Here is an 18,578-nt window from a genome sequence, read left to right as displayed (position 1 = left end):
AGTTTTGCAATACTCTTTCACTTCGGTATACATACCGGGCCAATAAAACCGTTTGGAAACTCTCCTCAGTGTCTTCATAAATCCCATATGACCTGACCAAGGAATTGAATGGCTGAGCTCTAACACCTTTCTGAGCTGAGCTTTGGGTACCACTAGCTGCGAACCTTCCTCTTCACTCTGTCTGTAAAGAAGACCTTGTTCCATCCTAAACGTCTCACCATACAATGAACTCACAGTTGCATCTTTGCTAACTTTCCCAAAACATTCAGACAAGGTAGCATCCTCTTTCTGCAACTGTCCTAATTCACTGGGTATGACTAACTCTGACTCATCAATCTCTGGTTCTTCCCACTCAAACTTTGTCTGTTCTGAGCTATCCATCAAATCTGCCACTCTTTTCCTGTGTCTGTCCAATCTATCTTCCTCAGACAACCCTTCTTCAGGTAGACTTTCCTCCAAAAAAAATGGCATCTCCTGAAGGGTGCCATCTATCGCATCTTCAGTTTGTGCTACCCGGGTTTACTTTTGCGCCTGTGCTCTAGTAACTATCCCACACCAAGCTGTCTCCTGCACCAAGTCTGCTAATATGGGCATATCAGTTCCTAACAACACAGGATAGGGCAGGTTTGTGGTAACACCTACATTCATCAAAAATGACTGCTTGTTAACCTCCAAATACACCTCAGCAGTAGGTAATTCTGACTTATCTCCATGTACACAACAAACCGTTATGGTTTCCTCGGTCCATGACTCTTTAGCTATATATTGTGACTGTACTAACGTACGTGTACATCCTGTATCTACCAACGCCGTCAGCAGCTTACCATTCAATAACACGTGGGCTCCTTATCCGGCTCCACTACCTTAGGGCTAGACTGGGGCACATAACACAAACTGGCAGCTTTGGGTTTTCTCACCGGGCAATGTGGGCTAGTGTGTCCTACCTCTCCACAATTATAACATACTATATCGCCTCTAGGCAATATCTGACGTGTGACTACTGGCAGTGAAGGCTTTGGGTCAGTGACTTTAAAACTTTGGGCTTGACTTTGAGAGAACAAACTACCCCCTGACCCCACAGACTTACCTCTCGCCTCCGGGAAGACACCAAAGAACCGAAAGGTCCCAAAAGATCCCTTCCGCGCTGCTATATAGGACTCTACCAGGTCAGCTTGCTCTCCTGCAGTACTGGGATTTCTCTCCTTCACCCAGATCCTCACCTCCGGATACAGCAGTTTCATATACTGCTCCAATACCAAGGTTTCCATCATCTCGGTTTTACTGCTCACGTCCAACTGAACCCGCTTTGAGAACAAGTCTTTTAAGTGAATGTACAACTCTGTTGGGGACTCCTCAGCGGCGGTGTTCAATGAACGAAATCTCAGTCTATATGTTTCTGGATTAATCTCATATTTCTTGAGAATCGCCACTTTGACTCGATCATAGTCAGAGGTAAATGCAGGTGCCATGGCGACAAAAGCACTTCTCGCTTTTCCTGTGAGCAAGGGAATCAGATGAATCGGCCAGTCTTCTCTTGGCCACCTGTATACTTCTGCCAGTCTCTCAAAGGTGGTCAGAAAATGTTCCACATCATCACTGTCTTGTAGTTTTGGCAATGGAGACACATGATTCAGCACTCGTAAACCTGCCTGATCTGAACAGGTACCTTTATGCCTGGCATGCTCTACATCCATCTGCATCTGTGTGACCTGATGATTGAGGACCTTGTATTGCGGCTCCCGTCGTACCGACTCGTTCTTTGGCCTCTCATCCCTCTCCTTCTGGTACTGGAGAAAGGCTTGAAACATCCCTGCCAGGGCTGTCACAGCCACATCCCCTGCGGTGGTTGGAACCTCAACAGTTTGGACACCTTCCTCTGGAATGCCACCCACTGCACCTTGGTCTCCTTCCGTTTCCACATCTGTAATCCCCTGACCCCTGGTCTTCGGTGGCATTTTTGAGTTACAGTCACTTTAGCCACTGTTAGACACCAACTGTTATGAAGCTTCACTTCTGACACAAACTGTTATGAACGCCTTGAGCTGTTGGAGGCTCCCATTGACAGAGGAAACAGTTGGTCAGGGTTAACAGTGCTTTTATTGCGGTGCATGGTGACAGTCACTCAGAATTGGTAGGAAGGAATACAGAAAAAAGAAAAAGAAACAAAACTTAGATGCAACCAAATATATATATATGCACAAACATAAGGTCAAAGCAAGCTATGTCAAAAACTTAACCTGACCTGTTTGGGCAAATGCACTACATAAGTAGTACTTTACCAGAGTCTCCAGTTAAAAAACTCACTAACTGTCCATGGTCTGCCAAGAACTCTCCTCCACCTCCTATCTCTGAACTATCCTACTAACTTTGTGGAGTCATTTTATAGGCCTGGCTCCTCCTACTCTGGAACATACCACCTAGAAGGTAACACATTTCACACACTTTACAGGAATACATAATAATAAAGGAAACAAAAACAATAACAAAAGTAATAAATACAAATAAACATGCATGTAATAAAATCATATCCACAAATATATATATATACTGTATATATATATATATATATATATATATATATATATATATTTATATCGGTCGAACCGAACAGATTTGGCCAACGACTCATCAAAACGTGGTAAGCATCATCTATCTCTCTTCCACTTTATTTAATAAAATATGTAAATCAAATACTCGTGGTGGTGATTTATTTCCGTATGAGAAAAGACACTTCTATTAGCATACTCATATGCACTCGTATTACGGTTGCTAGTGGTCATAACTCAGATAAAACTACATACAGACCATCATACAACAAGTTTACAACACAATGATATCGAATGTTACACAGGTCAATGCATACATAAATATATGTCGGCTAATAGATTGTAATACGTGACGCCGGTGTATGCGCGTAACGTGCATGTGTATGTGTGTGTGTAGTCCATGCACAGTCGCAAGGCTTACCCTGTGACAGTAGGACTCGGAACTAATAGACCTGACCTTGAAATGCGAAGCGGAGAAAGGGTCTGTGTTGCGGTGCAATTGGGATATGAAAATAAGCGTCCTTCAGATCTATTGTGGTGAACCACTGTAGTGGTCTGACTGCCTGAAGGACCCCCGTTGTGCGTAGCATGTGGAATGGTTAAACCTTGAGGGACTGATTGAGGCCACGAAGGTCGAGAATGGGCTTTACGGCGCCATCGTTTTTCGGGATTATATAGTACACTGAGTAAAACCCATTTAGCCATGCTGACCATTTTACTGGTTCTATTGCGTCCTTTTCTAGGAGTTCGGCTACTTGTCTTGACAATGCCATTGAGCAGTTGGGGTCTTTGACAGCAGTCATCTTGACCCCATTGAAAGCAGGGGCCCGCCGTCGGAAATTGCACCCTGTACCCTTTAGATAGCGTTGCAATTAACCTAGGGTCTGAGTGGGACCTGACGCCCTGCCCCTTGGAGCCCGAAATACTTGTTGTCCTCATGCTCTGGGGTATTGCACATGCTGATCTAGTTGCCTTTGTTGGCTCCTCTGACAAGCACCAGAACGAACTAAAGGTTGAGAGCGAGTAGGATACCGTCCCCCATACCCTTGTCTAACTTGTGATGGTGGAGTTCCTCTTAGGTCTGCCAGTTGCTCTCTGGTCTTATTCGTCTGAATGCTCTGTTCCAGAGTTTGCTGTGCCGCTGGTCCAAACAGTTGGCCTGGGACTACAGGAAGAGCATTTAGGTCTCCAAGCCTCTTCCGGTGATATGATAAAAGAGGCGATAAATGGATCCACTTTCGGCATCTGACCCAGGCCATAAGAGTCTGGTTCGTGCATTGCTGCCAAGGCCCTGCTTGCTGTGGTATGATGACTAAGTGACTTGGGATTAGCCCAGCACCTCTCTAGTTCCCCAATATAATCTTTGGATGGGGGAATGCTAAGAGAAGATGGTTTGCCGATCCTCTGAAAAAGGCACTGGAGGGAGCTGCCACTGTAGGGGCAGTGTCCAGGCTTAAGCGTGCCAATGCAATCTGGAGGGCTTGTCTCACCATATCTTGATCTGATTCTACTCCTTCAGCTGAACCCTGTGCCGTGTTCTGAGAGTCATCATGAGAGAAGTGAGAGTGGCTTACTGATAAGAATTCCTCATTTCCCTCCTCCCGTTACTGGTTTTGAGAGGCTGCCATGGACAGCATATCCTCCTCAGGAACGGGTAATTCCTTACTGGGATTTCTCAACATCGGTGATGATGCCTCCCTTGGTTCCAGATTTAGAATTAAAGACTTAATCTGGGCAAACTCTGAGGTCAACACCTCCATTCTATTGGTTAAAGACTCTTCTCTATGTCTCTTACTGGTGGAGACACTCACCGTTTCCACCCTTTTCCGCTTAGCAGACACTTATCCCTGCCGAGGAGCCTCTGAGGTCAAGAGCCAGTCTGCAGCCAGTCTGGAGGTTCTCCGCCCCCACGACATGGTGCTACAATTCACACAGGCATCCTCAGTGAGGCCCTGCTTCGGAGAGCTACTGCAGCCAGTCTGGAGGTTCTCCGCCCCCACGACATGGTGCTACAATTCATACAGGCATCCTCAGTGAGGCCCTGCTTCAAATGTTCCACGCCTAAGCAGGATGGACAGCAGTCATGTCCATCGTCCTGCTGTAAAGTGGCCCTGCACACAGTGCACGTCAGGCTAAGCTGTTCCATACTGCCACAGCAGTGCTTTATTGAAGGCCAAGCGAGAACACTCTGGAGCCACAAAAATTCTATACGGTAAGGTACTGAATACCGAGGTAATTTATTTTGTATTATTTTATTTTTTTACACAGCCAAACTAGTGGTAATACTATCCCACTGTTAATAGAAGTACCAGGTAGGTAGCAGTCCAGAAAACAGAGTGAAAACACTCGTATATACGCAACTGCTTGAAATATACTACCTATATAAGAAAAAACAAACAAAAAAATGAAATTGGATGTACATAGCTACATGTGTAAGACTATGTAATTTATAAAAATACTTACCTAATTTGAATGCTCAATATGAATACAACCGACTGGCGTGAACGCCAATGGTCTGTGACGAAAAATATATTGTTGTTCCTGGAGCGCACACACTCTTACTGTTCGCGATAATTAATCACTACGTGGCTTTTCTTTGGAGCGAAATCACTCTGAGATGCCACTTATACACGTTTCATCAAAGAAACAATATCCGGTGCTTAAAAGCAATTTACCGCGCTCTGGCAGTGACCGGAATAAACAGCCGTGTTCCAACAAAGTAAGTTTGTCTTCAATCCTCCACAGCCTCTGGAGGACGCACAACGCGCGGCTCCAAAAAAAATGTTTGTTACGAGGCTGTGAAGACGGAATCCAAGTATTCTGAATAAAAGATTTTTCTCTTCGACCTGTAATCTGCACGTATGCGAGAAGATTAAAGAGACAGTTTGCAGGATGTCACGGGTTAAATAGAGGGGATCCCCATGACGCACCTGGGGCCTATACCATGAAGCCGGTTTAGGTGGCTAGCCAGCTATGTTTCAGCTTAGTTTCCGCCAACTCTGGGTTTTAGGTACTATGAAAGCAGCTCGGCTTTAATCGGTGTTCGTTGCCATGGTATCTTACGCTGCACGGCTAGCCTGCTCCGGGGCAGGTTAAGTTCTGGATTCGAGAGCTCAGACTGAAGTTTGACCAATCAGCTGTGAGCAAAGAAACATATAGGTGACGTAACTGATTCCCAGCGTCTGTTCTCTGTTGCAATGGCTTCACCTTTTCTCCCAAATCCCGTGGACATCTCCGCGCAAATTGTTAGACGAGCACTTCGTAGAGAAAGAGTTTTTAGGGACAGACAAAATCCCTTTGACTTTCCTGATATTTACTTGTATGAAAGATACAGATTTTCCGCGGAAGGAATGTCTTATCTTTGCGAACTTCTTGAGCCGCACATAACACATGTGACTCGTCGAAGCCATGCACTTAATGTACCGCAAATGGTATGTATTGCGTTGCTGTTTTTTGCAAGTGGTACATACTTGTATGCGGTCGGTGATGCAGAGAATCTAGGGAAAAACACGGTCTGTCGAACAATTCGCAAGGTGGTCCTCGCTCTGCAGGGGTACATAAATAGCTTCATTGTGTTCCCTGGACATTTATCCACCATGTCCATAAAAGAGGGCTTTTATAAAATTGCCGGTAAGATATATTGATAGGGTGACATCACATGAACAAATGTAGCCTTTCACACAAATTTTTTTTTTCTTCAAAAAAAAAAATAATTCACACTTAGAAATCTATTATACAATAGTCTGCAGTAGCTACCTGTAAAGAAATGTTTTAAATATATATGTTTAATTCCTATGATAGGATTCCCTAGAGTCATAGGAGCAATAGACTGCACACATGTTGCAATCTCCACAGCTCTAGGAGAACATGAGGCAGATTATGTGAACAGAAAGTCCTTTCACAGCCTTAATGTTCAGGTAGGGCTACTATACCCTATGTGAAATTATTTTTATTTGCATTGAGATCAATCTTTAAATAAATAGTAACTAACAGATAGGACAATGATTTACTGTACATTTCATCTGCAGATGACTTGTGATCATGAATGCATGATCACAAGCTTGGATTCCAAATGGCCTGGCTCAGTGCATGACTCACGCATTTTCCATGAGTCTATTTTGTGTCAGCGCTTTGAGGAAGGCAAGTTAAATTTGGTACAGTACACTTTACATTTTTTATTTTAATGGCAAAACTTACAAATTTTTCCCCTTTTCTGTTCTATGACAGGGCTTTTTGATGGCCTGTTGGTAGGAGATAGAGGTTATGCACGCCCTATCCTGACCCCCAGACAGGGCCACAAAACCGCTTCGATGTGGCCCTCAGTAAAACCAGGGTCAAGATCGAGATGACCTTTGGCATCCTAAAGGCACGTTTCAACTGTCTTAGGCGTTTAAGAGTGTCACCAGAGCGGGCATCACAGATAGTGGCTGCATGTGCCATTCTGCATAATATAGCCACTATCAGAAAGGAGCGAGAACCACCACAAAACCAGCTTCTCCCTGATGAAATTGACCCCATCACACTTGACCACCCAGCTGGCGCAGCTGTCAGAGATGCGATCACAACACAATATTTTACTTAATAAAAGCACACTGACACTGCAGATAGGACTCAAACTGTTTTATTGGTCATGTGGCTAGGGAGGAAGAAAGAGAGCAAGAAAATTACATTAATAGACATTCATAGTGTTCATACTAAAGCGTTACTTGTTTAAAAAAAAGTTCACAAACGGAGATCTGTTTTTTCCAGCTGTTTGATCTCCAATTTAATTTTTTTAAATTGGAGCCTCCTCAGCTCACAGTCTACCTCCTTTAGCTCACAGTCTAGTTCTAGGCTCCTTTTATAAAGGGCCCTGACTGAGTCTGTTTCCACCTGAAACAATTCCACCACAAACATGATCATTACAAGTTTTCTGGAGGTTGATCAAATCACAAAAAGTGGCATGACTATCTACAAACATAGGACTGACTGTAATTTATGTCAAGGGTTTAAAGCATTACCTTGTTCACATTCCTTCTGTAGCCCATTGAGGTAGAGGCTTCAGTTTCTGGGGCAGGTTGTGAAAAATCCTACAATAAAAGAGATGTGTAAGGGCCAGTCACTTAATTATGACATTCAAATGTGTGCCGTAATAAAAAGCCCAGTGCATTCACCTCAGCAACTGTCTCAGAACACACAGACAGAGTGTCTTCATCATTTGGTTCACCCTAATAAATAAAAGGCAAATATAAAGCATAACTGTTATAAAGCAGGCTATGTTCATGGTGTTCTGTCTGCTGCATATACTGACCTCTGTGTGGGAGACTGTGTGCATGTGTGCTGGCTTCAACAGGGACACTGTATTTCCCTCTACTGCAGAACAGAGTCAGCCAAATTTAACCCTTTTTAAAACATTAGTAATGCATTGCACACACATACCCAGTGTCACTTGCTTCGAGGAGCCGGCAGCAGGGTCAGACTGTACAGCACTTGCAATGCCATCCATAATCGGCCGTCCCTTATTATTACTCAGCGCCAACTCCTCGGCCACAGTATAATTTTGAGGAGGTGGCCCTCCCCCAGTTTTCCTGATTTCACATTTTTTTCTGTTTGCTGCAAACAAGTTTTTATGAATAAATGTTCACAAAAATAATAAAAGGTTGTGGTAAATACTCACCACTTTGAATTATATTTTTATATTTTGTCTTGATCTGCTGCCAAGAACGTTTGGAGTTGGGGTTGCATCTAAAAATATATGAATATCAATCTTTCTTAGGAATAGCCTATACATTCACATTTTACATACATCTACACACACGTATGTACAGTATGCATGCATGCATGCATGTATATCAACACGAATACACACATGTTTATTTTAGCATTTAATACATTTTTAATATGATTACATCATTTTACATTAATTGTTTAACTTACGCACTAACGCAATCAGCAATCTTCCTCCAAGAATCTTCTCTTGCTTTGGCAGCAGATACAGTGTTACTGCGTGCTTGAAAAACACTTTTATATTCCTCATATTTTTGAATAATTATCTCTTGCTCCTGCGCGGAAAAATATATAGCTCTCGCTCTATCCATTTCGAACGCGATTGGTTGTTCAGTGCCGACGTCACTCTTTTATGTGCACGCGCTCGTGGATTAATCATAAGTTAAGATCAAAGCCTGAGTTGACAGAGAAAGTTGATGAGCTGCGTCATGGTACCAATAAAGCCTGATTGCATCGGTTCGGTTTTGTCAACTCAAAACTAATCCTGTAACCCCGAGTTTGTTCAGCTACCTTCATGGTACAGGCCCCTGGTCATGTGATGACTTTGTTGTTATTAGACTCGACCTGAGCATGAGCAAGAGAGATAAAATTCAGTGGGAAGCACTGCCTCTGGCGGTCAGTAAGAACGAAATAGAACCCATACTCCCGGCCCTCTTTACACTGCATCCCAATCAATTTGCATAAAAATAGGTTTGTGATCACTTAAACTTGTTTCTTCATATCTTATTTTTTCTAAAAAACTTTCCATATTCCGTGTACATAAAATAAAATCAATTCTCGTTTTACAGATAAAATTCCCCACAATTGGTCTTCTTTTCATTTATTTCCCTCCATACATCAATCAATTCATTTTCTTCCATCAGCCCTTTTAACTCTTTTCTTCCTGTATCTGTCTTAAAAAACATCCCTTCAGCCATGTACAGTTTACTAAAAACAACATTAAAATCCCCCATAATAACAATTTAAAAGTTACTTAAAAGAACTTAAAAGTTCCCTTAAACCATTTAAATATTCCCTCTTCTTAATCTCTTCCGATGGTGCATGCACATTTACCACAAGTATATTGTTCTCTTCATATTCCATTTTATATCTCTATTTTCTCTTATTAGTACTGCAACTCCTCTTCCAAATCTACCATCCCCGTTGTTGTATAAAATCTCTCCATTCCATTTTTTTCTTATTTCACTTATATGCAAGTCTTTCCAGTTAGTCTCTTGTAATATTATCACATCTCTTTTACACATTTCCTTCACTTTTTCAAATTTCCTCATGTCCATTAAACCTCTAGCATTAAAAGTAACCATTCTTAAAATCATAACACAAAAAAAAGGTGGTATGGCCGTAAGCGAAAACTGCTGCCAAAATTGGGCTATTTAAAAGGTTAGACCATAAGAAACTCAGGGACTCTCTTTTTTATCAAAAAAGCTTACAGCACCTGGTATTCCCAGGCGGTCTCCCATTCAAGTACTAACTATGCCCGACTCTGCTTAGCTTCCGAGATCAGACGAGATCAGGCGTGCCTAAGGTGGTATGGCCGTAAGCAAAAACTGCTGCCAAAATTGGGCTATTTAAAAGGTTAGACCATTAGTGAAGAAAACAAAAAAGCTTACAGCACCGGGTATTCCAAGGCGGTCTCGCATCCAAGTACTAACCAGGGCCCGACCCTGCTTAGCTTCCGAGATCAGACGAGATCGGGCGTGCCCAAGGTGGTATGGTCGTAAGCGAAAACTGCTGCCAAAATTGGGCTATTTAAAAGGTTAGACCATTTATGAAGAAAACTAAGAAGAATTTTTGAAAAAAATCAAACTCTTTCAGGCTTTCTGAAGAATCTCAGAGACTTTTTCAGACTTTTTGAAGAAACTCAGGGACTCTTTTTTTTTTAATCAAAAAAGCTTACAGCACCTGGTATTCCCAGGCGGTCTCCCATCCAAGTACTAACCAGGCCCGACCCTGCTTACCTTCCGAGATCAGACGAGATCTGCCGTGCCCAAGGTGGTATGGCCGTAAGCGAAAACTGCTGCCAAAATTGGGCTATTTAAAAGGGCCAGGTCCAGCCCGCCAATCATCTCCATATGGCCCGAGGGAACCCCAACCTCCCTCCTCTTCTTTTCCTGGTGGTGCGAGACCACAGTGGCGCCTGCAGCTGTACGGCTATATGTGTGTACCATGAGCGCTCCGACTGACCTGAGAAACGTTTTCAGTCCGAATATTTCAGCAGTAATTATGTGTGTGTCCCGTATTTCTGACGACTGAACCAGCGATATCAATCATTCCCGATTTAATCATTTGGTACGATTATTTCCTTTCCATGAATTGGCCAAACGCGCTTGCATAACGGTCTGAAACGATTTGGATTCGTTCGGACCGCTCTGTCACTGAATCATCTGAAGCGGTTTCTCGGTCAGTAAGAACAAATACCGCTGTTTTCAGTTGTTTCACTAGTTTACTTTGAACTACGCAGCATGGTCCAGTGGATAACGGAACACAAGCTTAAAGGAGTTGCGTTTACTCCAGGTCCCGGACACTATTATTGAACAGCGTTGCGACATCCAGTGAGAAGCGTTTCAACCTGACACATCTCTCTGTTACAAACCAGAAACCACTCAATGATTTTAACTAGTTTAAATCGGATGAAACAGCCTCAACATTCCCAACACGACTGATGAGGTAAATAGCAGAAACATTGTGCCATGAACGAAGTTAGAAGACTAAATCCCTAATCACCACCCTTACAAACATTTACCATGAATGTACTGTAGTAATTTACCATGGTTTGGGGAGAAATGTGGAATATTTATATTGAATACTATGTTATAGTAATTTATATTGCATTAGATTTATTAGGGGGCTAGAGAAATATATAATTAATTGTGTGTATAGTTTTTACCTGTTTAGGCATTTTTTATACAGTGGTAGTGAGTAGCCATGCATGGTTTTACCTATGGTTACGAAGTCTCACTGTCAGAATATTTTAATTTAAGCCTATAATAATTATTAATAAAATAATTCTTACCAATAGCTATGATCTTGTATAATTCATATATTTGTACATAGCTGTAAATAAGTTATTTATTATGGTGTGATAAATCTGCATACTGTTGGCTACCATTTCCAAGTAAATATAATACTTTTATGTTTACTTTAGCTTACTTATTGATACTTATATGCAGGGGCGTCGCTAGGCCCTTTTTAGGGGGGCTTCCCCTAAACTTCTGCCTAGCCCCCCTAAAAATTTGTGATTAATGTAGGCTACACAAATTTCTGTTCGCTTCAGTCTTGTTATAATCAGATTCAGATTCTTCATCTTCAATCCACAGCAGCGCCGAGCAGAGAGCAGCTCAGAAACAGAGGACAGGGTGTTTGTGTGTGTGTGTGTGTTCATCTGAGCCTCATTGGTCTGTCACTGCTCGTCAATATCAGAATATTTGAGATGTCCAATCAAATCAAAGTAGGCGGGCTTTATGTTCACAGACGCTGCTGAGCGCGAATTTTAACAGTGCGACTCGACGCGTACGGTCAAGTGCGAGATAAGATGTAAGCAGCTAAACTTAGTAAGCAGCTAAACTTAACATTTCATATTTGAAATTTTTTTTTAGGTCATGAATGTTAAACGAATGACAAAAAAATAATCAGGCAAACTAATATAGTTTTGTCTAATTTCGCCATTTTGAACGGAAAAAAGGCCTATGTAACGTTATAGGCCTATTTTCAGTTCAAAAAGTACGTGACTTATTTAATGTAATAATTAGTTTACTGTCATTGTGAGGGGACAAGAAACATTAACAAAGCCATTTTCATCATGTCAGGCACAAGATTAATAATGTATGTGTACATATTGAGAATATAATACAAATTGTAGCCTTTAGTAAATTAAAAAAGCTCAGCTTTAGGAGGGGAAGAGAAAGGGATGAAGAGACTGAGAAAAAAAAGAAAGAGTGATGGAGATGAGGAGAGAGCAGGTATTGACAAATAATCTACTGCCCACTGACATGGTTTTAAAGCTATTTCTTATCCTTTTTTTTGGTCTTAAAAACTTCTTGAAATGCACATATCAGAGAAATAAAAAAATTTGAACCCCCTACCAACCTCAAATTTAGGACCTCTTTGATTATAAAGCCCTGTCTACGGTCCTGTATTAGGCATAAGATCAATAATGAATGTGTAGCCTACGTATTGTGAATGCATTTAACAAACTTAATTACCTAGCTTTAGTAGCATTCAGTAAATAAACGCGTCTGAGAAAATGATTCATAGGCAAAATCAACCTATCAGTTGACCCTATGTTACTTTCTTCACTGACAGACAAAAATGAAAAGCCTAAACGCTTATTTCACGCAGCCGTTATTTTGAAATCGAAAGCGAGGCTCCGGTGGGAAGAACCCCGGAAGTAAAGATAAACAACAATGCCTTGGACTACCAACCTGAAGCTACTGCCGTGATTTACACTATTGGATGTTAATATCCAATGTAGGATGTGTATATAGTTCGTTCCTGCTTCTTTTTTTACTCTATGAATTATATATAAAAAAAATATTTTATTTATAAATTAATTTCACTGTATATAGTCTAAAGTATGAAAGACATGTACAGTTTTAGAATAACTAATTTCTACATTAAACACAACAATACACCATCGCATTCACGATCTCCTGTGATTAAAGGCGACACTTCCGGTTCCCTTACGAAGGGAACTCAACGATGCGTCCATCGACGCCATGGGAACGCCCCCAGCGTGACTGCGTCTGAAGCATCTATGTCAACTAGTCCAATGGAAAGAATGAGCGTCACGGGCGGGTGACGTCATGACCAGGATATGATAAAAGCACATCCGGTGCAAACTGGCATTAGCTTCTCTATCCTCAGCAAGCGATCTGTGTTATACTGTCTCTGTCTATTTATTGTCTGTTGCAATTTATTCGGAAACGTTATGGCGAAACAAGTGTACAAGCAGTGTGTTCCTCCCTGCCCGCGTTATTTAACAGGTGGGGACACACACAAGCTTTGTGTCATTTGTTTGGGAGTGGAGCATGCGGTCTCAGCCTTCGAGGAGGCTGAGTGTCAACACTGTGAAATGCTACCGCTCCGCATGCTCCGCTCTCGCCTGTCACTCTTTGATGAAAAGAGTGGGCAGGCTCGCGATCCTCAGGGATCAGGACCCGCGTCTGCCGAGGCGGCGCGTAGAATGCATTCCTGGGGATCGCAAAAGGATCTTTCGGAGGGGTTGGAGACGGGTCCGCGGGCCTTTTCTCCTTCCTTACCCGGAAGATCCAGCGCTCTCCCCCCGGTGTCGGAAGCACGCGCTGCGGTTTCTTCCGCCCGGGGAGAGAGCCCTCCATTACTTCAATGCTCTTCCTCCAAGGAGGTCGATGTTATGAGTATGGAGAGTGAAAGCACACACATGGGGGAAAGGGATTCACAAGTTATTTCCCCAGCATATGATGATCTGGTGGATGTTATGTCACGGGCTGTAGAGAAATTAAATATTGAATGGCCATCTGAGAATAAAGGCGCTCGTCCTAAAAGTAAATTAGATGAGCGCTTTTTATCTTCCACTACTTTATCTCCGACACGAGGGCTTCCCTTTTTTTCCTGATCTTCATAATGAAATATCGAAATCGTGGAATAAACCTTACTCTTCACGACTTTTTAGCCCTCAAGTTAACACTTATTCGAGAATAAGAGGGCTAAAAGAGTATGGTTATGAGGCAATGCCCCAGGCGGAACAGAATTTAGCCAGCTATCTTTCGCCTGGTCCCGCATCGTCCCTGAAAGCCTCGGCTTTGCCCACTAGACCGCTTAAAGCCACCTCGGTTTTAGTGGGCAAAGCTTATACGACAGCAGGTCAAGCTGGAGCATGTCTGCATACAATGGCAGTGCTTCAGGCTTATCAAGCTGACCTGCTGGGGGATCTGGATAGTAGTGAGGGAATTTCTCATGACGATATTCGAGAACTTCGTCGGGCTACCGATCTTTCTCTCAGGGCTACTAAGCAGACCGCCAGAGCAATTGGGCGGTCTATGGCAGCCTTGGTAGCTACTGAGAGACATTTATGGTTAAATCTGTCAGAGATTAAAGAAAAAGATTGAGCTTTTTTATTAGATTCTCCGCTTGAACCTTCTGGTCTCTTCGGCGACGCAGCCCACGCGGTCGTTGAGAGATTTCAGGAGTCTAAAAAGCCAGCTGACGCTTTTAAAAAGTTTATCCCTCGCCGTGTCCAGCCCCCTGGGGCTGCTGGGCGTGAGCAGCCCCAGCCGTCGAGCTCATCATATCATGTGCAACAGAAAGAGAGTGTTGCGTCTCGTGCACCTCCACATAGACACTGGAGACAGACGCAACCCTCTCAACCGAAGTCTTCTAAGTCGAAGCCGGATCTGAGGACTGTTCTTCAGGCGAAGAGCACTTCGGCTCAATAAAAAAAAAAAAGGTCCTGATGTTCATGCGTCAGGCCTGTGAGGACAGCTCCGACCGAAGTAGAGCGGTGTACACCTCATTATACGGTGCCCGTTCCATTTCGGGGTCCTCACGAGACCGTTCTGCCAACCCTGCCACCCTTGGTGCTTCAGGGCGCTGCAGTCTCCAGCGAGTCGCTGATGCTATGCTGCGGCACAGCATCGGTTTCGCGCCCTCTGAGGGGGGCTTTAGAGCAGCCAGTTCAGGTAGTTCCTGCCATGATGTTCCAGGCTCCAGAATTAGCTGTCTCAGTAACACCAGAGACCAGCCTCGAGAGGCTGGTTCCCTTAGTAAATTTTCTGCCAGCGTGGAAGCTTCTGCCGAATATTTCTCACTGGGTCCTGCAGATTGTAGAGAAAGGATACAGAATCCAGTTTGGTTCTCTTCCTCCTCGTTACAACGGGGTGTTGCCCACAGTGGTGCATCCCGAGCAGGCTCTGGTAATGGAGCAAGAGGTAAAGGCCCTGTTAGCGAAAGAAGCTATAGCACAGGTGTACTCACCCGACCGAGAGTCAGGGTTTTTCAGCCGTTATTTCATTGTTCCAAAAAAGGATGGAGGGTTGCGTCCTATTTTAGATCTTCGTCTGTTAAATCGGTCAGTTCAGAAACTGAAGTTCAAGATGCTGACACTCAAACAGATCGTGACTCAAATCAGAATTCGAGGACTGGTTTGTCACGATAGATCTGAAGGACGCCTACTTCCATATCTCCATCCTCCCTCAGCACAGGAAGTTCCTAAGGTTTTCTTTCGGGGGCAAAGAATACCAATATCGGGTTCTTCCTTTCGGTCTAGCTTTATCACCCCGCACGTTCACGAAATGCGTGGATGCAGCTTTAGCCCCTCTCAGGCTTCAGGGCGTTCGTATTCTGAACTACATCGACGACTGGCTGATTCTAGCGGAATCAGAGATGTTGGCGGTTCGGCACCGAGGTGTCGTTCTCGCTCATATGCAGATGTTGGGGTTGAGGCTCAATGCCAAGAAGAGTGTGCTTTCTCCAGTACAGAGAACCACTTTCCTTGGTGTGGTATGGGATTCAGTGACGATGTGGGCCACCCTATCGCCCGTTCGGGTAGCTGCTATCCTTTCAGCCACAAAAGAGCTGAAGCTAGGCCAGTCACGCACTGTAAAACAGTTCGAGAAACTGTTGGGTCTTTTGGCAGCAGCGTCCAACGTGATACCTTTTGGCCTGGTGTACATGAGGCCTTTACAGTGGTGGCTCAGGACGAGAGGGTTCTCCCCGAGGGGAAACCCACTTGGTATGATCAAGGTCACGCGGCGTTGCCTTCGTGCCTTAGTTATATGGAGGAAGCACTGGTTCTTAGCCCAGGGTCCGGTGTTGGGAGCTCTTTGCCATCGAGTTACTATCTCGACAGATGCTTCCCTCACCGGCTGGGGAGTGGTAATGGAAGGCCGCTCAGTTCAGGGTCTGTGGAAGAGTCATCATCTCTTGTGGCACATAAATTGCCTGGAGATGATGGCTGTCTTCAATGCGTTGAGACAGTTCCTCCCAGACCTGAGGGGCCATCATGTGCTCGTACGAACAGACAACACATCAGTGGTCTCTTATCTGAACCGTCAGGGGGGCCTGCGTTCGCGTCCGCTTTGCAAACTGGCGCACCAGATCCTCCTGTGGTCTCCGGGGAAGGTACTCTCTCTGAGGGCAGTGTATATTCCTGGGGTCCAGAATATAGGAGCAGACATCCTGTCGAGGCAGGAGCTGAGGTGGTGGAGAAAATCTGGGAGTTTTACGGCCAAGCAGAAGTGGATCTGTTTGCGTCTCAAAATACGACGCACTGTCCTCTGTGGTTCTCCCTTACTCACCCAGCCCCCCTGGTGCAGACGTGGCCGAGACTACGTCTGTACGCCTTTCCCCCTGTTGCTCTGCTCCCAGGAGTTCTAGAGCGAGTCCGCCGGTATGGAATAAGCCTTCTGCTAGTAGCACCACACTGGCCAAGTCGGAGCTGGTTTTCGGACCTGATCCATCTCCTAGATGGTCCTCCCTTCGAGATCCCGATCAGGAGAGACCTTCTGTCTCAGGCCGGGGGCACAATATTTCACCCTCGACCAGAGATTTGGAACCTGTGGGTTTGGCCTCTGAGGGGGCCCAACTCATAGAGAGTGGTCTTTCAGCCGAGGCTGCTGAGACCATTCTAAGCTCCAGAGCCCCAGCTACTAGGAAACTATATCCGCTTAAATGGAGAGTTTTCTCTTTATGGTGTCACCTACATCAGTTGGATCCAGTTAACTGTTCTGTGAACACAGTACTCGAGTTCCTGCAGGAGCGCTTTACGTCAGGCCTATGTCCTTCCACGCTCAAAGTCTACGTGGCGGCCATTGCGGCCTACCACTCCCTGGTGGGGGGTACATCCTTGGGTCGAGACCCCCTGGTTACACGTTTCCTTCGTGGCACTTTGAGGCTGAGGCCTGCAACTCGCACTAGGGTGCCAGCTTGGGATCTTGCTATAGTCCTAGAAGGCCTTTCTAGGGCTCCATTTGAGCCCTTAGATTCGGTTTCAGATACGTTTCTTACCTTTAAGACTATCTTTCTGCTAGCTATTTCGTCCCTTAAGAGAGTTGGAGAACTTCAGGTCCTTTCGGTTTCCCCCACTTGCCTTGAGTTTGCACCGGGGGTGGTCAAGGCATTCTTATATCCAAAACAGGGATACGTCCCTAAGGTGCCGACCTCGACTCCGAGGCCTATTGTGCTGCAGGCTTTCTGTCCTCCTCCTTTTGCATCTGCGGACCAGGAAAGACTGAACCTCTTGAGTCCAGTGCGAGCACTGGACACTTATGTGCATCGGACATCTTCATTTAGGAAGTCCGGCCAATTACTGATTTGCTTTGCATCACCTAAGAAGGGTCTTCCTGCTTCTAAACAGACGGTCAGTAGGTGGATAGTTAAGGCTATTTCACTTGCATACGAATACTCGGACCAGCCGTGTCCTTTGGTGGTCCGAGCTCACTCTACTAGGAGTATGGCGGCTTCTAAAGCCTTATTATATGGGGTTTCTCTTCGGGACGTCTGTGATGCGGCGGGCTGGTCCTCTCCGCTCACATTCGTTAGATTTTACAGTTTATACCTGGATGCTGCCCCAGGTTCTCAGGTGCTTAGTGCTTAGTTACAACAGACTGACACTCAGGTACTTGGAATTCTGGCGCTTTGGGTATTCTCGTTCCCATGGTGTCGATGGACGCATCGTTGAGTTCCCTTCGTAAGGAAACGTCTCAGGTTACTATTGTAACCATAGTTCCCTGAGAACAGGGAACGAGACGATGCGTCTCCTTGCCATACTTCCTGCATCCCTGTGATCGGCTTGCTTAGGCAATTTTCGAAGCTAATGCCAGTTTGCACCGGATATGCTTTTATCATATCCTGGTCATGACGTCACCCGCCCGTGATGCTCATTCTTTCCATTGGACTAGTTGACATAGATGCTTCAGACGCAGTCACGCTGGGGGCGTTCCCATGGCGTCGATGGACGCATCGTCTCGTTCCCTGTTCTCAGGGAACTATGGTTACAATAGTAACCTGAGACGTTTTCTTCCCACCGGAGCCTCGCTTTCGATTTCAAAATACGGCTGCGTGAAATAAGCGTATATCAGTCAAAGCTCAGCTTTAGGAGGGGAATAGACAGGGCAAGATACGAAACAAAGAGAAAAAGAGTGTGATGCTGATGAGGAGAGAAAAATAATCAGCTGCCCACTGACATGGGGAAATCGAAAAGTTGAGGTGGACCGATGGGTTTAGCTTATTTATTGAAACATAACAGCAGGGGCATCACTAGGATTTTCATTTTACAACAACAACAATATT

At 44.5% G+C, this 18,578-nt stretch overlaps 1 long non-coding RNA gene, 1 other non-coding gene and 2 pseudogenes across 2 annotated transcripts; all 4 read right to left on the bottom strand.

Moving 5' to 3' along the window:
* Positions 1-7,352: 7,352 nt before the first annotated feature.
* Positions 7,353-8,007, bottom strand: LOC143738983 (uncharacterized). Its single transcript, XR_013204117.1, has 4 exons — positions 7,837-8,007; positions 7,700-7,753; positions 7,547-7,615; positions 7,353-7,418 (listed from the first exon to the last, which is right to left on the bottom strand). It is a non-coding gene; the product is annotated as an uncharacterized LOC143738983 (long non-coding RNA).
* Positions 8,008-9,735: 1,728 nt separating this feature from the next.
* Positions 9,736-9,854, bottom strand: LOC143739438 (5S ribosomal RNA; annotated as a pseudogene).
* A 61-nt stretch (positions 9,855-9,915) lies between these two features.
* On the bottom strand, positions 9,916-10,035 carry LOC143739435 (5S ribosomal RNA; annotated as a pseudogene).
* Positions 10,036-10,202: 167 nt separating this feature from the next.
* Positions 10,203-10,321, bottom strand: LOC143739445 (5S ribosomal RNA). The gene has a single exon (XR_013204202.1). It is a non-coding gene; the product is annotated as a 5S ribosomal RNA (ribosomal RNA).
* Positions 10,322-18,578: the final 8,257 nt, after the last annotated feature.

The sequence above is a fragment of the Siphateles boraxobius genome, unplaced genomic scaffold (genome assembly GCF_051911475.1).
Source record: "Siphateles boraxobius isolate OS27281-9 unplaced genomic scaffold, OSU_SipBor_1 16, whole genome shotgun sequence".
Lineage (NCBI taxonomy): Eukaryota > Metazoa > Chordata > Actinopteri > Cypriniformes > Leuciscidae > Siphateles > Siphateles boraxobius.
The sequence above is the reverse complement of the archived record's forward strand: the minus strand, read 5'-3'. Positions and strand labels throughout refer to the sequence as shown.